This window comes from Gracilinanus agilis, chromosome 2, assembly GCF_016433145.1.
Source record: "Gracilinanus agilis isolate LMUSP501 chromosome 2, AgileGrace, whole genome shotgun sequence".
NCBI lineage: Eukaryota > Metazoa > Chordata > Mammalia > Didelphimorphia > Didelphidae > Gracilinanus > Gracilinanus agilis.
The window spans coordinates 465,029,242-465,039,130 of NC_058131.1; the positions used below are offsets into that span (position 1 = coordinate 465,029,242).

Genomic DNA, 9,889 nt, shown 5'->3' on the forward strand with positions numbered 1-9,889 from the left:
TGTAGGTCTTTCCAGTTCTTATAGAAATCAAGCAGTTCATCATTTCTTATAGCACAATACTATTCCATCTCCATCATATGCCACAATTTATTTAGCCATTCCCTAACTGAGAGACAATCCTTAATTTTCCAATTTTTTGCCACCACAAAGAATGTGTGCATGAATATGTTTGTACAAGTATTTTTCCTTGCTATCTCTTTGGGATACAAATCAAGTAGTGGTATTGCTGGATCAAAGGTATGCATTCTTCTAAAGCCCTTTGGGCATAATTCCAAATTGCCTTCCAGAATGAATGAATTAATTCATAACTCCACCAGCAATACATTAGTGTCCCAATTTTGCCACAAACCCTCTGACATTTATTATTTCCCTTTACTGTCATATTGGCCAATCTGTTAGGTGTGAGGTGTTACCTCAGTGTTTCTTTGATTTTTTTGCAAGTGAATTTTTGAACATCATTTATCACTAAATTGTATAAGTATCTGCTTGATAATGAAGTTACCATATCTAACGAATATTAGCTGCAATGAGTAAATTCCTTCTTATCAGTTTATATAAGAACTTTCATAATCAAGAAGAATCTCCTATTTAGATTTGGAAGAGGCCTTAAAGGTCATCTGGTTCAATCTTCTTTTTTTATAGATCAGGGAACTGAGACTCAGATGTTAAGTGGTTTATGCAAGGTCACATAGGTGATGAGTAACAATGACAGGATTTAACTTCATATCATCTAACTTCAAAAAGACCACACTTTTCCTTCTATTAGAGCGCCTTCTTTTAAAGAGCATCTTGATGTCAGGCAGTTGAGAAGATTTATTAAGTATCTAATATGTGGTCAACATCATGCTAACCACTAGAGATAAAAAGAAAAGTAAAAGAAAAAAATTCTTGTCCTTATGAAGTTTATAATATAATGGGAGAGACAATTTATGAATAAATGTGTACAAACAAGATGTATACAGTACAGATAGGAAATGGCAGAATTTATATTACTGTATCATGTCAATCTGTAAATATTTCTTGCTACTATGTTCAAAGAAGGACAGTGTGCCAGGTCTAGAATTAAGAAGACTTAACTTTGTGAATTCAAATCCAGCCTGAGATATTTTCTAGCTGTGTGACCTGGGCAAATAATTTAACCTTATTTGCCTCAGGTTCCCCATCTGTAAAATGAGCTGGAGAAGGAATTTGCAAACACTCCATTGTCTTTGCCAAGAAAACCTAACAATGAGGTCTTGAAGTTAGATACAACTAAAAAGTGACACAACAACAGAAGGATCTTTGATTAGGAACTACAGGGAACACAAAGAATATGTGTTTCCTATTTCCCACTTTTATAGGAAAAAAATGAGGAGAAAGTACTCTTTCATTCTATTGGATATGTAGGATGTCCTAAAAGTTTTTGTGCAGTTTTAAACTGGAAGACCAAGGAAATTACGTCTTTTATATCCTAATTTATGTCCTCTGTTTATTCGTGGTAACTAGGTTTCAGTGGATTTAAAATTTTTCTGAGTTTTATGAAAACATGTTGTACTCTGATATAACTCTGATTGCTATACTCTGATTAACCATGCAACAGTTACTGAGATAACCAGAAATGAAGATTCTGGACATCCTTAAAAGAGGTTTGTTCAAAATCTCTCTCTTTTTTTTTGAATTTCAGAATTAGTTTCTGTGTTTATCTCTCTTTATTTTTATATATACATACATATATACTAAAATATCACTAATTCAGGTTAATAATACTAAATCACTATGGATAGATAACAGGTTACAAAAGGATTTCTTCATAAAACTCTATGAAATGGGTAATGCAACAGTTAATATCCCCATTTTACAGCTGAAGAAACTCAAATCAATTGCTACTTTGTCATTATCACATGAGTAACAACAAGGACTTGTCAATTCACTTTCAATAAATACTTATTAAATACATAATATATTCAGACTAGGGGAGATAGGTGGTGCAATGGATAGAGTTTCAGACCTAGAGTCAGGAATACCTGAGTTCAAATCCAATCTCAGACACTCACTAGTTGTATGACCCTGGTAAGTCACTTAACCCTCTTTGCCTCAGTTTCTTAATCTGCAAAATAAGCTGGAGAAAGAAACAGCAAACCAATCCAGTATTCTTGCCAAGGAAACCCCAAAATGAATCACAAAGATCAGAACTAAATGTAAAATGACCTAATAATAACAACAGAATAAGCAGACCATTCAGCTAGATATAAAGAGAAAATGAAATGAGATATTATCCCTCTCTTCTTGAGATACAATCTAGGATAGACTATATGCATATAATGAAAGGTAAAATAATTGTGTGTGTATAAGGAAGGTGAAAATTAAGTGCTATATGAAATCATGGGTGAGCTGGTGTGAGTATTCTTACTAACTAGAGATGAGGATGGGAAAAAATCAGAGAAGACATCATGTAAGAAATCATATTTGACCTTGTCTTAAGGAGATGGGAGAAAAGCCATGACAAAGATGGGACAAATATTTACAAGGGTTAGTGAATATTTCATCTCATTTAATTATAGCAACAAAAAGAGAGTTTAGAATAGTGGAAGAGCTTATAAATAATATAACCCAATGCTAGATTTATAAAAAATGAAAAAGATCCCCAGTGAAGATATTTGATTTTCATATACTAAAAGCAGTACTATGTAAGAAAGGCAGAATTTGAACTCAATTTTTTTTCTTCAAATACATGTTTCTGCCTCTGTTGATGTGGAAGGGAATAGTGTAAGATAAGCCTGAAAAATAAATGGGTTGATGACAGATTGTGGAGGGCTTCAAATATCAGAATAGGAATTTTGGCTTCATAGGGTAGACAATCGAGAGCTACTATTTTTTTTTACCTCAACAGTGAGATAATTAGATCAAGGCACAAAGAATGCTCATCTGGAAGTATTCAACTGACTCCATTATCCATGATCTTTCCTTTCTGTCAGAAGACTTGGGTTTGACTGGAAGATCTGCTAGTCACTGCTTGGATGCTCCAGCTCTGTAATTTGGGGCAAATATGATGTATCTTGTGCAAGGAAAAGCAAGGAGGCCAGTATCACTGAATGTTTGTGAAAGTGATTAAAGAGGAAGAGCACTTTAAAGGAGAGGTCATTTTATGAAAGGATTTAAAAGCCAAACAGAAGATTTTATGTATAACATGTTTATAGATAATGGAACCACTGGAACTGATGGAACAGAAGAATGTCATGGTATATCTATGCTATAAGAAAATCATTTTGACAGCTGAATGGAGGAAGGACTAGAATAAGAAGAGGATTGAAGCAGAAAGATGGATAACCAGGCCAGTACAAATGAGAAGTGATGAGAGTTTGCACCATGGTAGTAGCAATCAATATCAGAAGAGAAAAGGGAACTATCTGTAAGACATGTTGCAAAGGTAGAACTGACATGACTTAACCAGTGATTGGATAAGGCGAGTCAAAGTGAGGATATGATATGGATAGGATAGCTCTGAGGATGATTGTGTCCTTGACAATAATAAGAAAATTAATAGGAGAAGGTTTTGTAGTGAAGATAATGAATTGTTTCAGATAAATTGAGTTTAATATGTCTAAGTGATATCTGTTTTGAAATGTCCAACAGGGAGTTGGAGATGTGAGACTGGAAGTTGGGAAAGAAGTTAAGACTGGGTATATATAATTGAGAATCATTTGCCTAGAGATGATTAAATTCAGTTATTGATGAGATCATCTAGTAAGATAGTACAGTGAAAAGGTAATCCCTTACCTAGGTCAGAGCCTTGGGGGACATTCATGGTTATCAGGTGCAACCAGTGAACACTCCACAAGAGCTCCAAAAGAAGTTTAGAAAGATAAGAGGAGAACTAGGAAAGAATAGAATCATTAAAAACTAGAGAAAGATATTATCATGGGTTTTGATATCAAAGTATCAAAGGCTGCATAGAGATCAAGAAAAAAGAAAATTTTAAAAAAGCCTTTCAATTTGGCAATTAAGAGATGACTGATAATTAATTCGTAGAATATTTTGAAAGTTATATGATTTTAAGTGCTAATGATGTTTCCAAATAGGAAGAAGGGAAAAAAGAACTTTACTAACTAAGTGGCTCTTTTAAAATTAGTACATCTAGGGGCAGCTGGGTAGCTCAGTGGATTGAGAGTCAGGCCTAGAGTCCTAGGTTCAAATCCGGCCTCAGACACTTCCCAGCTGTGTGACCCTGGGCAAGTCACTTGATCCCCATTGCCCACTCTTCCACCAAGGAGTCAATACACAGAAGCTAAGGGTTTAAAAAAATTAGTACATCTACATATGTCTTTGCTACTTGACTATAATATGTCTTCTTGAGGAAATTAAATACAACCTTTGTATTCATTTCTAATATGAATTTATCTGGAAAATCCTTTATTCATGCATCATGCAAAGCATGCATGATAAAATCCAGATGATGATTTAAGACCTAATTAATCATATTTTACTAAATGTGGGCATGGATACACATTTTTAACCAAATTCTTACCATTAATTCATGAAGATGCTGCTGGTGGTTATTGTTATAGGTGGATTTGTGGCCATGGCTAGAAAAATCAATACCCAATTAGAAGCCTTTACTACAGTGCGTATTTATAGGAACTGTCCCCTTTTGGCTGTATCCTCCAACTACAATACTTTTTTCAGTAGATAAATTTTATAAAAATCTTAAAATCTAGAGGTTGCCAAAGTTTCTTAACCAGAATTTTATGATCTAGATATTTATGCTGAAGAAGACATTAGTTATGCTTTAATGAACAAGTGGGTCATTAAGAGAAATTGATGTATATCTCCTAACACCAAATTATTTAATATTATGATGAGTAAAGTCTTATTTGTGCCAAAATGAGATCTGTGTTGAAAATCAGGACTAACCAAACACCACCCTTATTATATATGCCTGTTACATAGCATCATCATCATAACTAGGAGAATTCCCCAAAGTTGTAAAACTTTTCCCTTTTTTCTCTATTTCTTTGCTTAACACATCTTCTCTTCTCTCTTCCTATTCCCTTAAAGCAGACAGTGCTTTTATGTCCTATTTCCAACTTACCCTACCAAAACTTGTTTTCAAGAAAGCTGAAAATGAACAAAACATGCTAGCTTTATTTAGAGCAAGAATGAACAAGACAGCTAGACCCACTGCTTGGAGCAGATGGTTTAACATTAACAGAGGATAGAAAGAAAATAAAGCTCTTATGTTTGGCTTCAGAGGCAGAACTAATATCCATGGATAGAAAGTTGCCAAGAGATTTAGGTTCAATACAAGAAAAATATACTGTAGATAAAGATTTGGTCAAAGTCAGGAAGATCTGGATTTAAATCCCACTTCTAACATCTACTAGTAGAGTGACCTCTGAGCAAGTCACTTTAACTCTTAGTGCCCCAAGAAGCTCTTTTGCTATAAAATTATTGGTAGAGGAAGTTCCTCACATGGTACTCCCTATACTGATGATGATGATGATAAAGATAAAGTTACTACTAACAATTAGAGCTTAACAAAAAGATTGAATTGACTGCTCAGAAATTAGTGAGCTCTGGTCATTGGAAATCTCCAGGGAAAGTTTAATGAGAGTTTGATATGGAAGTTATAAAGCATCAGTTCTTAAACTTTCAGGATCCCTTTATATACTTACAAATAATTGAAGACTAAAGGAAAGTAATAATTGTTGGAGGGGGTGCGGCAAAATTGGGACATTAATGCATTGCTGGTGGGGTTGTGAATTGATCTAACCATTCTGGAAGGCAGTTTGGAACTATACTCAAAGGACTTTAAATGACTGCCTGGACTTCCGGTTAAGATGGCAGTGTAAGGAGCAGCTGCTCGATCTCTCCTGACCGAAGCCTACAGGACTCCTCAAGGGGAAATAAAAACGAGTCCAGAAGAACGAAGGAACCCCACAACAGGGTGCAGCATTGAAGGTACGCAGAATCGGGGCATTTCCACACTATAAAGGGGTGAAACAGCTCTCACTAAAACGCGAGAGGAAGAAGCCCCTCCCCCACCCCCCACACCTCACACCTCGCACAACTCCAACGCACAAGTGTGAAAACAGGACTGGGGCAACCTGTGTGCAGCAAGAGGAGGGACCCCAGGTGGCTGGGGGCCTGCACAGACTTTCCCCAAGCATCCACATGGGTGAAGGCACCGCCTTGGGCCGGGACAAAGGCCTCTAAAACATGGCCTTTCCCAAGGGCTGAAGGCATCGCCTCAGGTGCGAATAAAGATCTCCAGCCCACGGACTTTCACTACCTTCTGCCAGGGTGAAGGCAATGCCCTAAGAGCATCTGCGCAGGCAAAGGCAGTGCCCTAGGCTTGAATAACTATCTCCAGCCCAGGCTTGGACCTCCAGTGAGGACCCCGTGCAGACGCAGGGCAGTGGAAGCAGCCCCAAAGACTGCTGAAGGAACCTCGGGCAGAGGGGCAGACCTGGAACTACCAGGAGGCCTGACCCCGAGGATAATCAAACCTTACTCTCAGTGTAATCAACCTGGAGAAGGAAGAGTAGCTTTATTATCCATCCGGATAAAAAACTCTATCTAACCCTACTGAGAAAGTCAGAAGGGATAAACCAAAGGGAGCAGGGGAGTGGGGAGGCCAAAAAAGGGAGGGAAGAAGAAGGGAGAGGGAATTCATTTGGTCTTTAAAAAAATAAAAGAGGAGAACAACAAGGGAGGGGGAAGAAAGGGAAGTCAATCAAGGGAGGGGATAAGGGATACCAGCTCAAAGCAAACCACTGGTGTAAAAGAAAATAGTGTAATAAGAAGGGGTGGGTCTAGGGGAGGACACAAAAATGTCAGTGAATACACAACTAACAATTGTAACTCTGAATGTCAACGGGATGAACTCACTCATAAAACGGAAGCAAATAGCAGAGTGGATCAGAAACCAAAATCCTACCATAGGTTGTCTACAAGAAACACATATGAGGCAGGTAGACACACGCAAGTTCAAGGTTAAGGATATGAGTAAATGACTGCCTGCCCTTTGATCTAGCCTTACCACTGCTAGATTTATACCCCAAAGAGATCATAAGGAAAAACACTTATACAAAAATATTTATAGTCACACTCCTTGTGGTGGCAAAAAATTGGAAAATGAAGGGATGCCCTTCAATTAGGGAATGGCTGAACAAATTGTGGTATCTGCTGGTGATGGAATACTATTGTGCTGAAAGGAATAACGAACTGGAGGAATTCCATGTGAACTGAATGACCTCTAGGAATTGATCAGAATGAAAGAGCAGAACAAGTAGAACATTGTACACAGAAATGGATACACTGTGGCACAATAAAATTCAATGGACTTCTCAATTAGCAGCAATGCACTGATCCAGGACAATTCTGAGGGACTTTTGAGAAAGAATGCTATCCACATCCAGAGAAAGAACTGTGGAAGTAGAAACACAGAAGAAAAGTAACTGCCTGATCACATGGTTCGGTGGGAATATGATCAGGGATATAAACTCTAAATGATCACCCTAGTGCAAATGTTAATAATATGGAAATAGGTCTGGATCAATGACACATGCAAAACCCAGTGAAATTTCTTGTTGGCTACAGGATGGGGTTGAGAAGAGGGGAGGGAAAAAACATGAGTCATGCAACCATGGAAACCAATTCTAAATTAATTAAATAAATAAACTTTTAAAATTAAAAAAATTAATTGAAGACTCCAAGAAGCTTTTGTTTATGTGGGATACATACATACATATATACATACACACAAATATACAGAGATATGAAGATATACATAGATAGATGATAGATATATATTTACTTTATTAGAAATTTAAATGCCTTTGTATAATTATGTATTTTGTATTGTATTGTTTATTTGCATTATTTTGACCTTGCTGACTCGCTGATAGGTTCTCAAGGACTCCAATGGGTCCCCAGACCACACCTTGAGAAGCATTGTTATAGAAGAGATTCTGTTTTTTTGGACAGGAAACAAATCTTCAGGTTTCATTTGCAGAGTTCCAAGCTGCCAACATCCTGACACACACTAGGTTCATTGGCATGAAGGAAGCTTTATAATCTTTTAACTCCAGGTCCTATTTTTATAGGAGTCCCCTGATATCATATCAGGTTTTCTTTCAACCCATGGTTTAGCTTAAATAACATCATAGTCACAGGCCATTTCTGCTGATTCTACCTTCCAAGCTCAAGCCAGGCCTCCTGCAAGGTATTATCTTCCTCAACACTGAAGCTAGAGAAGTTGATTGGCTGAGAAGCCAGGCTTCTATGGTTCACCAGGCAAGCAGTCTGGGTGGTGCTGAAGTTGGAAACAATGACCAGTGAGACAGTTTGCTCTTCAGGCCCTCTGAACATTTTGCAGTTGAAGTTTAGGAGTGTTGCCACCAAAGTAGATTGGGGAGGGGGAACTCAGGGATGATGAATGGGGTCTGTTTTTATAGAATGGGGAATGTACTAGAGTCAGTTGCAGTGGAGCTGATATGGTCAACCTGAAGAGTTCATTCCAGCATCTCTGGATGATCTCCCATTCTGCTGTAGCAGAAAATATCTAGCTGGTGACCAGCTACAGTGTAGAATAGGCAGAAGTCAATGGGAACATGCAAGGAAGAAGTAGCTATTGAGGTAGCATGTAGTTTGTTGGGTCAAATTCACCACACATCCATGAGCACTTGGACACTTGGCCATAATAGGATCTCATCCAATATCTTGATAGCTTCCACATTAGCTGTCTATGATTTCTTATATTTAGCCTTACTGATGGAGTCTCTGCTCTGTGTGTTCAAAGATTCCAGCAAGAATGACATAAGAGATGTGGGTGTAATTGTTCTGTTCTCCTTCATCTCCTAGCTGTCCCATCACTACATCCATCATTAACTGGGTCCCCAGTAGGCTTTCACTTCTGAATCCACCCAGGCCCAGCCCAGATATCAGTAGCACAAACCTGTCTGCATCTGGCATTGTTATAGCTTTCTGGGGTGGCAGGTCTGCAATGCAATGATCTTCCACCAGGAACTTGCCATCATACTGCATGAAGCCCAATACGATTTCTTTTGCCAATTTGAACATATCAAAAGCGCTTTCCAGTTTGATGCACTGTAACTCATTTTCCAGATTCAACTCTGATCTGAGTGAATACATTTGTTTCAAGGAGATTAGGGCAATAGAGTTACAAGCTTCACTGATTTCCCTGAAGAGAGAAGGCTGTAGCTGCATGGACATGAAGAGAAGTCCAACCATACATTTCTCTTCAGGCTGCAGTTCACAGAGCTTCCTTATACTCACTTCATTGCTCCAACATTGTCATGGCCAGTTCACCAGGAGAGGCATCTTATGAATAAGGTGGGTGGCACATATATGTGGGCTTTCCTCCCCCAGAAGGAAATTTTGAGAAGAGTTAATATAAGTCATTGTGGGCTTTGCCTCCCACAAGTCATCACAAGTACTGGAAGAAAAGTGGACTCAGTTGATGGTGCAGCAAATGTGTGGATGCTCTTTGAAGCTTGCTCTGAAAACATGGCTTAGGTCATTGGGTTGGTTTTTATTATAGGAACACGAGCCGCATGCACCAGTCCCACTTTTATAGAAGATATTCTTGTTGAGATTGGTGACTGACAATTTCCCTTCCAACTTTTTAGGTCTATAAAATTCAACTCCTGTTTTGCTTTGGCTTAAAGTCCTACTTTATCTCTCATGATTGTTTTGATTACTCAGGATTTCCAAAGATAGTCATTCTACTAAGTTGGAAAGATTTTTAATTTAGTCCCTATAATGAAATATTAATCTGTTGTCCAAAGACCAGTCTAATGATATAAAGAAATTCATAAGGTCTTAGGCACAAAGCGATGATTTTACCCATTTTATTTCATGAACATGTGCTAATATTTGGTGAGATTAT

The 9,889-nt window shown here is 37.9% G+C and overlaps 1 pseudogene; it reads right to left on the minus strand.

Annotated features, from left to right (window-relative positions):
- Positions 1-8,169: 8,169 nt before the first annotated feature.
- LOC123233993 lies at positions 8,170-9,509 on the minus strand (annotated as a pseudogene).
- Between the last annotated feature and the right edge of the window lie 380 nt (positions 9,510-9,889).